The sequence below is a fragment of the Notamacropus eugenii genome, chromosome 3 (assembly GCF_028372415.1).
Source record: "Notamacropus eugenii isolate mMacEug1 chromosome 3, mMacEug1.pri_v2, whole genome shotgun sequence".
NCBI classification, from domain to species: Eukaryota; Metazoa; Chordata; class Mammalia; order Diprotodontia; family Macropodidae; genus Notamacropus; species Notamacropus eugenii.
Genome location: NC_092874.1, coordinates 10,389,841 through 10,400,816, shown reverse-complemented (window position 1 = coordinate 10,400,816; position 10,976 = coordinate 10,389,841). Strand labels below are relative to the sequence as shown.

General features: G+C 41.7%; 1 pseudogene; it reads right to left on the bottom strand.

Annotated features, from left to right (window-relative positions):
• Positions 1 to 9,233: 9,233 nt before the first annotated feature.
• LOC140531060 (small ribosomal subunit protein eS1 pseudogene) lies at positions 9,234 to 10,072 on the bottom strand (annotated as a pseudogene).
• Between the last annotated feature and the right edge of the window lie 904 nt (positions 10,073 to 10,976).

Sequence of the window (10,976 nt, the reverse complement as noted above, 5' to 3'; positions counted from 1 at the left end):
ACTTTGAAAAATAATATTAATGTAAGTTAAGTCACTCATGGGAGTCCCTTATCAAATTTAGGAGTTCCCCAATCAACCTGATGAAATTGCTGGGTGTGAGCCAGTGGATAGAGCACTATACTGGAGTCAGGATTTCCTGAATTCAAATCTTGCCTTAGACGTTCACTAGGTGGGTGAGCCTGGGCAAGTCATTTAATCTCTATCTGTCTCAGTTCCCTTATCTGTAAAATGGGGATCATAATAGCACCTCCCCCCAAGGGTTGGTGTGAGGATAAAATAAGGTCATATATGGAAAGAGATTTGCAAACATTTTCTATAAATGCTATGATGATGACAGTGACAATGGCGATGATGATGATGATGAAGATGATGAGTCGTTGATCACAGAGTCCACCAATCAAACAGATCATGTTCTTTGAGGATTCAACTCTTGACTTTGTCTTTTCTCTTTGTACATTTGTCTTTTCTCTTGTACATTTTTCAAAGGGCAGCAGGAAATCTACTCGCCTTCCAAGAGCAGCAGTAACAACACACAGTAGAAGATATGGCACTGAGAGATTGGTTCACTTATGACCTGAGAAGAATGTTCAAAGACCTTGTTCTTGAACCCCAACTTCCTAAGTAAAGGGAACTGATACATTGTAAATCTGGTGTGACCTCAGAACCCAGCCTTCTAAGGAGAAAACAGTGATTTCCAAACTGCCTCACCGTCTATCTCAGAATTCAGCAATTCCACATCAAGAGTCTGGGAGCTTGGGAGTTCAGGTCCTGACCCTTTGAGAAGAGTTTTATCCAGGGCAGTCAGTACCACAGCTCTGAGGCTTGAAAAGACCATTTAGGACTTGGGGAGGAGGGACTTGCCAGAATGATAGAAGGTTGCTCCAGTAGCGGCCCCAAACTGTCTTTGCTGGAGGGAGGGCTGAGATTTGGGGTCTTTGGGATTGTGTTTTGCTTTATTTTCAATATTCTGGCATTTAGCATTCTGGCCTCGTAGCATTATATACATTTTCTATGGGTTAAATAAAAACTGTCCCATATTCAAGAGCTCTATTAAATGTTGAGTGCAGCTACAGGATTTGGAGGATGGCCACTCCCATTTGGGCACACTTTGAACATGAATTACAGCTCACTTGTATTTTGAAGACCTTCCTGCATCAATCCAAGGGTGGGGCAGTGGGGAAAATAAAAGAGGAGGCGTTGGGGTTAAGTTTCCTGTGGGAGACCAAGTCTGTGAGTCCAGAGTCCTTGGGGCACCTTTGCCATGGCTTCAACAATGGAAGCTGATATTGAGAGAGTATTGTAAGTTTTGCAAAGCATTTAAGAGACCTTTACTCATTGATGTCTCCTAACCTGCAAATGTTACCTGCTGCTTTTCTGTACCAGGGCTTGAAATGCAATTAAACAAGCCCTATAAATGACTATGTGTGAAAAAAGTCCTCTCAATGTTCTGCTCAATAAGAACCCATGACAACCCGCGTGTGTTCACGTGTGTGAGTGCATGTGTGTGTAAAGAGGGCCAGAAAGAGATATATAGATATCTAGATAAATAGATATCTATATCTATCTATATTTATATCGAGAGAGAGAGAGAGAGAGAGAGAGAGAGAGAGAGAGAGAGAGAGAATGTGTGGTTCTGCCCATGAAGGGCTGGGGTAGTGGTGGTTGAAGGAGGTTTCAGGTATCAGAAGTGACTCCTGCCCCTTCAGGGGTGTTGCCTCAGCTCTGTTACCACCACCAACAGCCTGGATACTGGCCCTTTGCCACTTTGTGCCCTGAGGCACTGATGGTGATAAGGGAGAGGCCTTCCAGCCTCAAGGAAATTTTTACCCGAAAAAAGAATGGAGTGGGGGGGCAGACAAAGGACTCCTTTCTTTGTAACGGGGCTTGGCAGGCTGAGTCCTGTTTTTGTTACCAGAGCTTGTCTTGAGATCAAGGTGTGAGTTAGGCATGTAAAAACTGAACAGTGGGATAGTGTAATTGCCCTGTATTCTGCTTTCTGCTCAGGGTGAAGGTGGAGAAAGGTTCAACCCTGCCTTCTACCCCCCTCCCCACCCTATCCCAACAAAGAAAATACATTTAAAAAATAGTTTATTTTTAATTTGGGGGGAAGATAATTTACAGGCATCAGCAGGAATAGAGACTCCAACAAGGCCCAAATGGGTGAGCTGATGTCCAGGGTCACCTGGATAAGAAGTAGGGGGCCACACTTAGCCTAAACCCTGAGCTTTTAATGAAGCAGAGCTGAGCACATTAGGCAACAACAAAAAAAAGGAAAATGACTTCGTAAAAGATGAAGAAGAAGTTCATCTTCGAGTCACCTCTTGCCTACCTGGAGTGGTTTGGGAGGAGAGTATATCATGGAGGGGGCTTACATCAATCATTTTAAGTAAATAATCATATATTAATAATGTGTAAGGCCCTAGGAAGTACAAAGAAAAACCCCATCAATTCCTCAGGAAGTTCTCGTTCTGTAGGGCTGGGGGAAGGCTGTGTGAATTCAAAGACTCCTGAGATGTAACAGGGAATCTACCAGATCCTGCTGTGTGTCAATGGGAGGCAACTTGGAGGGTTCCTTGTGTGCCCCAAACTTAGTATAAGGTGTTCTGGGTAATTGTAGTGATACAAACATAGTTCAAGTCTCTCTTCAGCCACTATTTACAAATAAACAAGGCAGGCACCGTACGTCTAATTGTTGTTTACTTGTTTTCCCTTGTGTCTGACTCTCCATGACCCCATTTGGGGCTTTCTTGGAGTGGTTTGCCATTTTCTTTTCCAGATCACTATTCAGATGAGGAAACTGAGGCAAACAGGGTTAAGTGACTTGCACAGGGTCACACAGTTAGATTTGAACTCAGGCTTTCTTGACTCCAAATCTAGTAATCTCTCCATTGTGTCACCTGGTTGCCCCTGAATCAAATCACAAGGCATTTAAAATTGGTTCAAAATAACTAAGTAAATAACAAAATACCGATCAATAATTTAAAAAAATAACATAAATAATCTTCCAGACATAAGGGCATACAACATTTTACGGAATCTCATGTCAGAGGGGAAGGTGGTTAGGACATACTCTCTGAACAACTGACCCTCTAAGGTGGCTGGACCATCATCTCATTCCATGGTTTCCTGGAACCCTGCTTTGGCTGGATACTTCTTATGGCTCCCACTGGTGGGGACTCAGGGCTACTCTTGCTACAGCTTCTCCACTCTGTCCCTGAATCTGTCTTTGATAAAGAATTTGATCTGAAGTTATTTTTTTCATTTGAGAAGAGGGTTACCATAATCTTCACACAGAAGTCAGACCACTGGGCCATAATTATGAATGACAGGTAAGAGCTGGTGGATGAGTTGTCATTATGTTTTTAGAGCCGACCTTTTGAATACTCTTGATAGATTTCCTCCTAAGCTTGTAGATGACCAAGCTCAGGCACATGGGGAAGATTTTTCTGAACTGATAAATTATATTTACGTTTAACCAGCAGAATCTGGCAGACTCAGGTGAGATAACCTGAGCTCTTTACAGAGCCCTCTCCCTCCTTCCCCTCTTCTCACCAGAGAGAGAATGATACAATGAGAAAAAGCAAGGGGTTTAGAGTCAAATGTCTCCACTTTCTCTTCTGTCAAATGAGAGGTTTGGGCTACATGGTCCTCTAAGATCTTTTCCATCTCACATTCTATGAGACTATGAAATCTATAATGTAAAAGACAGTTATTTTATCAAAGTGTTATAGTTATTATTTTAGATTTCTACTAAAGTCCTCTCTGATGTCTCATCATGGAGGGGAGGTAACCCCAGGTTCTTGAAGCTTAAGTCAACAGAGTTCAAGTTCCAGGAGGTCCTACTAAGCTGGACCCAACAGAAACCATTGCTGTTGTCCAAGGCTTGTGCTGTTGCCCTCCAAGACCCTCTCATTGTCCCTATGAGGTCTGTAGAGGCGCAACACAGCCTTTCTTCCTTCAGCTTCCTTTAGCATTCTGTCTTCCTCCTTTAGACTGTAAGGTCCCTAAGGAGAGGGGGGGCTTTTTCTTTTTTGTATTTGTATCTCCAGTGCTTATCATTGTGCTTGGCACACAGTAACATTCATTGGCTGACTGGGTCAAAGACAAAATCCAATTACACTTTTGTGGTTTTGAATAGTATCCCAAAGATGGCAGGCAGTGGTCTTGGGCATGAAGACAGGGTCAGCATGTGTGTTCAGGCCTTCATCTGTAGTTCTCTTCACTGGGTGAGGAAAGGACCGCTGAGAGAAGATTCTGTGAGTCCTTTTCAGAAAACAGACTCAATATATGTTGTCCTTCACTTTCTCCCTTGTAGTGCTCACCCCATGTGGGGCATGTTTCTCCTGAACATAACATAGCAGCATACTGGTACAAGAAGCACTGGCCTCAGAGTCAGGAAACTCTGTTATGAACCTCCCTCGGGCACTACCTATGTAACTCTGGGGGAATGATTTTATCTCTCTACACCTCAGTTTCTTCATCTGTAAAACTGGGGAAATAACATGTGGACTACATGTACTTCAGAGTTGTTGGGATGAAAACACTCAAGAAGCCTTAGAACATTATACAAATAGTGATGATAACACTTACGATTACTATAATTATCATACTGTATTTTTAGTGTGGGTCTGGTTTTTTGTTTTTACTTTGGGATGACTAAGTGTGTTGGTCTTTTGGATCTCTGGGCATTGTGCTGGACTGATTTCCTTTTCCTCAAGTTTCTTGACTTCCTCCTGAATCCTTAATCACCCAGTATCTTTATTATAATAATTTACTATGGGTTTCCAGTTTTCCAGGGCATGTGTATATGGTTGGGACGAGAGGGAAATATGGACATGGTCATCTAGTAGAGTAGCAGAACAGATCGACAGGAACCAGGGTGCAATGGACTGAAACAGTAAGTAGCACAATCTCTGGGAAATGGGCCTGAGTCCTGAGGGAGAGGTGCCTGGGAGGATTCAAAATTGGCACATCAGTAAGATGCCAATAGTCAAAGCCAGAAACAGCATTAATGAGGGCTCCCACTGAGAGCTCTCAATCTCTCTCTCTGTCTCTCTGCTTCTCTGTCTCTCTCTCTCTCCCCTTCCTCTGCTATCTTTTTCTGTCTCTGTCTCTCTTTGTCTGAGTCTCTCTGTCTCTCTCTCAAGTCTTTTATCAAGCAGCTCAGGATGACCTGGTAGACCTAGCCTCCAAAAGCAGGTCCAAGAAAGTAAATGCAACATAGGTTACCAACAGAGAAACATGGTGTCCAGGACTTGGTCCCAGTGAACCCTGGTAGGCAGATCACATCTGGGAGGTGATGCTCTGTCCTGGGCATCAGAGTTTCAAGAGAACACCATTGGGGTGGGGGGAGAGTCAGAGAAGGACATCCAGGATGAAGGGGGTCTTCAGGCTCATTCTGTGTGAGCACCAATTGATGGAACTGGGTATGTTTGACCTGGAGTAGAGAACACTCACTAGATGGGGCATCTTATTTGTCCTCCAGTATTGGAAGGGACAAGAGATTGGTTTGGTTCATCCCAGGGAGCTGAACCACCAGCAGCACAAATTTTAACATTTGTTTTTAAAATTTCCCAAATTCTCTTCCTTCCTCTCTCTCCAACCCCCATGGAGAAGGCAAGCAATTCGATATAGGTTATACATGTGTAGTCATGCAAAACATATCCATAGTAGTCATGTTGTGAAAGAAAATATAGACCAAAAAAACATCCCTCAAGAAAAGTAAAGTAAAACAAGTATGCTTCAATCAGTATTCAGAGACACTGTTGTTCTTTACCTGGGGATGGATAGCATTTTTCCTCATAAGTCCTTCAGAGTTGTCTTGGATCGTTGTATTGCTGAGAAGAGCTAAGTCATTCACAGCTGATCGTCTTACAATACTGCTGTTACTTCATACACATACATTTCACTTTGCATCAACTCCTGTAAGTCTTTTTAAGGTTTTTCTGAGAGCCTCCTGCTCATCATTTCTTATAGAACACTAGTATTCTGTCATGATCTCACAGCACAACTTGATAGGCTTCTTCTCAACTTCAAATTCTTTATCCCCAGAAAAAAGATGCTATAAATATTTTTGTGCATGCAGGTCCTTTTCCTTTTTTAAAAAATTTCTTTTGGGATAAAGACCTAGTATTATATTGCTAGGTTAATGGGTATGCATGGTTTTATAGCCCTTTGGGCATAGTTCCAAATTGCTCCATAGAATGACTGAATCAGTTCACAACTCCACCAACAATGCATTTAAATCTCATTTTTACCACATCCCCTCTAACACTGGTCATTTCTCTTTTCTCTCCTATTAGCTAATCTAATACGTATGAGGTAGTACCTCAGAGTTGTTTTAATTTGCATTATTTCCTATCAATAGTGAGTTAGAGTATTTTTTCACATGGGTGTAGATAGCTTTGATTTCTTCCTCTGAAAACTGATCAAATCTTTTGGCCATTTATCAAATGGGGAATGGCTCTTATTTTTATAATTTTGACTCAGTTCTCTATGTGTTTAAGGAATGAGGCCTTTGTCAGAGAAACTTGGGAAGCAGTGTAAGATTTAGATGAGATGAATGGGAAGTTCTGCATAGAGCTGCCCCAAAAACACCATGTGCTGCCTCAGAAGGTAATGAGGTCCCCCTACCTGGAGATCCTCAAACAAAGGCAGGATGACTGCCTGCTGAGGCAGCCAGAGAGAAGATTCTTGATCAGGGATGGGTCAGACTTTTTTCAGCTGAAGTGTCTTCCAACTCTCACAATCTGAGATTCTGGGTTTGTTTTCTGGAGTTGCTCATTAGGCTGATCTTTGAAGTTAAGTGGGTAGGTCTTTAAGTCAGAGGACACTGAGGACTTCCTTGAATGTTAAAAATGAAAGAAATTACCACCTCCTCATTTCTAAGAGGGCTATGGAGAAAATTCACCATTGGGAGCAAAGGGACAAATTTAAAAAGGGACAGGACTAAAAATATCCTGGAAGCATATTGCAATGACCTCATACTTGGGGCATAAGTGGAGATTAGAATTGACTTTGGAATGGGAGAAGGGATATGATGTAGCTTGTTGGGTTCAAATAGGAAGTTGTTTTGGGGTGTTGGAATAACATAGAAGAAAAATTTCATTTAAAATCTAGCCAAGCTTTACTGTTGGCCAAATGTAACTTGACCATGCAAAGGGGGATAGTCCTGCATATTTAGTAGGCCCCCACTGCTTGAGCTGAATCCTTGTGAAATCGGAGATTTTTAAAATCAGCCTCAAAAAATGGAATATGCTATTGAATTGTATGAGTGACAGTAGATTTAATATATATAATATACATATATATATCCCATAATTCCCCATAGAGTCTTCTGTTTTACAATGAAAATCATATTGGAGTTAAGATGGAAAGGATTTTAATGTCCTAAGGAATGAGGTTCAAAGATGATTTCCCAAATATGAGACCTTATTAATGGTAGGAATAAGATGTCTCCAGAGACTCACAAAGATATGCATGAGTACATTGAAGGACCCTGAACCCATCAGGAACTAATCAAAATAGAAGTCATTCCCACTTCTCTGGTCAAAAATGCCACTGCTTTTTTTAACTTGGTTAAATTAATTCCCACGCTATGAGGAGTTAAGCCAAAGAAGTTTTCATTCAATTTTCCTTCTCCCTGAATATTTTCTGCCTGCCAAATTAAGCAAGATAGATACCCTAACGAGCTCAAGAGTTTTTAAGATGTTTCTCCTCTGGGAGAATGTGGTTGGCCAAAGTTTCAGGCCTCCAAATGTCAAACGTTATTCATCTCTGCTTTGGCTGTTGTGAATGGGCATGCATTAAAAGAGTGATTAAGGATGTTTGCTTCCCCTGATCATTCCAGAAGCTTTGGCTTGTTGTTGGCAAACCAACTCTAGTGTGTGCAAGAGAATGATTCACCTCACTTACTGGAATATCACTGTTTTCATCAAATCCTTGATTTCCATTTTGAATTTTAAGTTAAGGACAAAATACCAGCTGGTGAAAGCAGAGTTGGTGTCATTGTTGTGTATTATGTGTTGTTTTAAATCAAAACGCCTGTTGTATTCCCATATAAGTGGATGTATCACAATCATTTCTGCCACCAGAAGAAGATTCTATTCAAATGATTTCACATTTATGACGCAAATGCCCAGTACTTGGCTGCTGAATGTTTTCTGATTCCAGAAGGGCATTTATGGTCAATCCAGTTTTCTGGATTGTGATAATGTGGTCTGAAACAAGAGAATTGTGCACTCATGGAGTGGGAATTGTAATCAATCAATCAATCAAAAAGCATTTATTGAGGATTTACTATGTGCGAGGTGTTGTGCTAAATATTGGGGATATGGATACATAAGAGAGATATCCTCTGCCTTCAAGGAATTTCACTTTTAATAGAGAGACAATATAGTATGTATGTATGTAAAAGATACAACATTAATAAAGGTGAGTACTGGGGGATCAGGGAAGGCTTTGTGGAAAAGGCACCACTTAGCTCAATCTTGAAAAGGAAGTCAGTGATTCCAAGAGGTGGAGCTAAGGAAGGAGAGTATTCCAGACATATGGGCCAGCTTGTGCGAAGGCATGAGGATGGCAAATGGAGGGGGGCCTTGTGCATGGAGCAGGGAGTATGCTCCACATAACTGGAGCCAAGAGCATAGGGAGCAGATTCATGAGTACGAAGATGGCAGCTATAGGAAGGGATCTTCTTATGAAGAGATTATAAAGAGAGGAATTTCAATTTAATCCTGGAGATAATAGAGAGATACTGGAGTTTATTGAGTATAAAGAGATAACACGCTCAGACCTTAACTTTAGCAGCATCACTTTGGCCAATGGCTGCACAGAGGCTCACTGGTCATCCAGTCCAGTCCAGACTTTAAGAATTCCTCCCATGGCTCCCCTGACAAGGGATCATCCATTCTTCACTTGAAGATTTCCAGTTGGGGTGAGGCAGGTTCACTCCGTCTAGATCATCATTTTATCTCTAGGGGTATCAGTGTCTCCTCATGTAAAACGAGGTCATTGCACCAGATGATATTTAATTTCCCTTATAATTCTGAATCCTAGGACTGCACAATACCACTGAGGGAAGGAGGGAGAATTCTTATTCTGTTTGATCCCAGAATCTAGAATGGGGAGCAATTTGTGAGAGATTTGAGTTCAAATTTAGGAAAAACTGTTCAAATTGTTGTTTTCTATAATGCCTGACTCTTTGTAGCCCCATTTGGGTTATATTCTTTTTTTTTTCCACAATGATAAATTTTTATTCTTCAATCTTTAAAAGTTCTTATTTTAGACAGACTCTTGAACTGATGGTTCATAGCCATCAGCCCTTTCTACTTTTTTGCCCGTTTCATCTCCTGAAGGTTTTCCAGAGCCCACCTTCACCATGCAGTTCCATTAGCTTTCCCAGTTCAAATTTGGGCTTCTTGAGCGTCTTGACCTTTTGGACAAATACATCATGGAGAGGGTAGATGGACTGGCAAGCCTTTTCTATAGCTTTTCCAATGCTGTCTGGAATTGGTTTATTGACAACTTCTTTCAAGTCATTTGTCTGCACCTTGCGGGTCATGATTTCCATCATTTTCTTACGAATTTGACGGACCTGTTCGTGCTGGGCATGAGAGGTCTTATGGATCTGGTTGTTGTGCTTTTTGGTAAAGCCAACACAAAAGAGGCAGAGCAAGTCCCCATCAGTAGTTTTGACATCTACATGGGCTTCAATCATGGTCTGCCACTTTTTGACCATGGAGCACATCTCGTCCCGGCTAAGGTCCATTCCATGGAAATTGGTCAAACAATTTTTACCCTGAACATCTTCAGTCATTAACTTGAACTTACGAAAAGCAACCTCATCATTCTGCAGATCAGCAAGGCTCACTTCAAAAACTCGACCCTTGAGACCATCAGAGGCAATTCTTGTTCCTTGAGTCCTTGTAACCAGTGTCTTGCCAATATTGCTAATGTCGAACATAGCTGGTGCTTTTACATCATACCAATCCTTTGAAAACGGATCAACCACTTTCTTCTTGGCTCGTTTTTTGCCATCTTTGGTGAGGCGCTTATTCTTGCCCACCGCCATGATCCTGCTCCGAAAGCCAAAAGCTTGAGTTATATTCTTGACAAAGATACTGGAGTAGTTTGCCATTTCCTTATTACACCCATTTTACAGATGAAGAAACTGAGGCATATAGGGTTATGTGATTTGCCCCGGATCATATGGCTAGTAAGTGTCTTCCTGACTTCAAGCCTGGTGCTCTTTCCACTGCACCACCTGGCTGTCCTTTAAGTCATTTGAGTTGTCTAAAAGTGGTGTGGGCTGAAAGTACCCCATCAGTGGAAGTATCCATGTGAAGTCTGAGTAACTTCTTAGGGGATATCACAGGATATATTCAGGAATGGGTTAGACCAGATGACTTTGACACCCCTCCCAATTCTAAGATTTTGTGATTCTGGAAAGGGGAGAGTGGAGATTCTGAAGACAAATCCCCATCTTTGCTCTTTCACCTCAGGCCAACCCTGCTTGCCTTCCATTATGCAGGGAAAATGGAAGATCTGTGGAGCAGCTATGGTTTCCTTAAGCAATCCGTATATTCCTGGAGTGCAGCTGAGCAGAAATTTTGATGTCTTGCTTTGCCCAATGGAGACTTGAGACAAGAAAAACTTCATTCTCCTCAGAGGAGAAGTAACAACTTTATCCTCTCCATTGTGCCCCAATAGCAAAATAAACTCCATAGATTACTTGAGTATTAAGGGTACAAGGATTGTGAGACCAGACATACATTGGGTTGTGAAAAAATAATTCTGAAAGAGGTTGGAGAAAAGGTGCAAATGAAACAACGAACTAGTTGTGCATACCACCTTGATATTTTTCTTGACAGAAAACAGAACCAACAATCATTGCCCTGGAGTGCGGTAATTATGAGGAAGGCAGAGCATTTGCGGGACCAAAGATGAAGAGGAACCCCTGGACAAGTCCCAAAGTC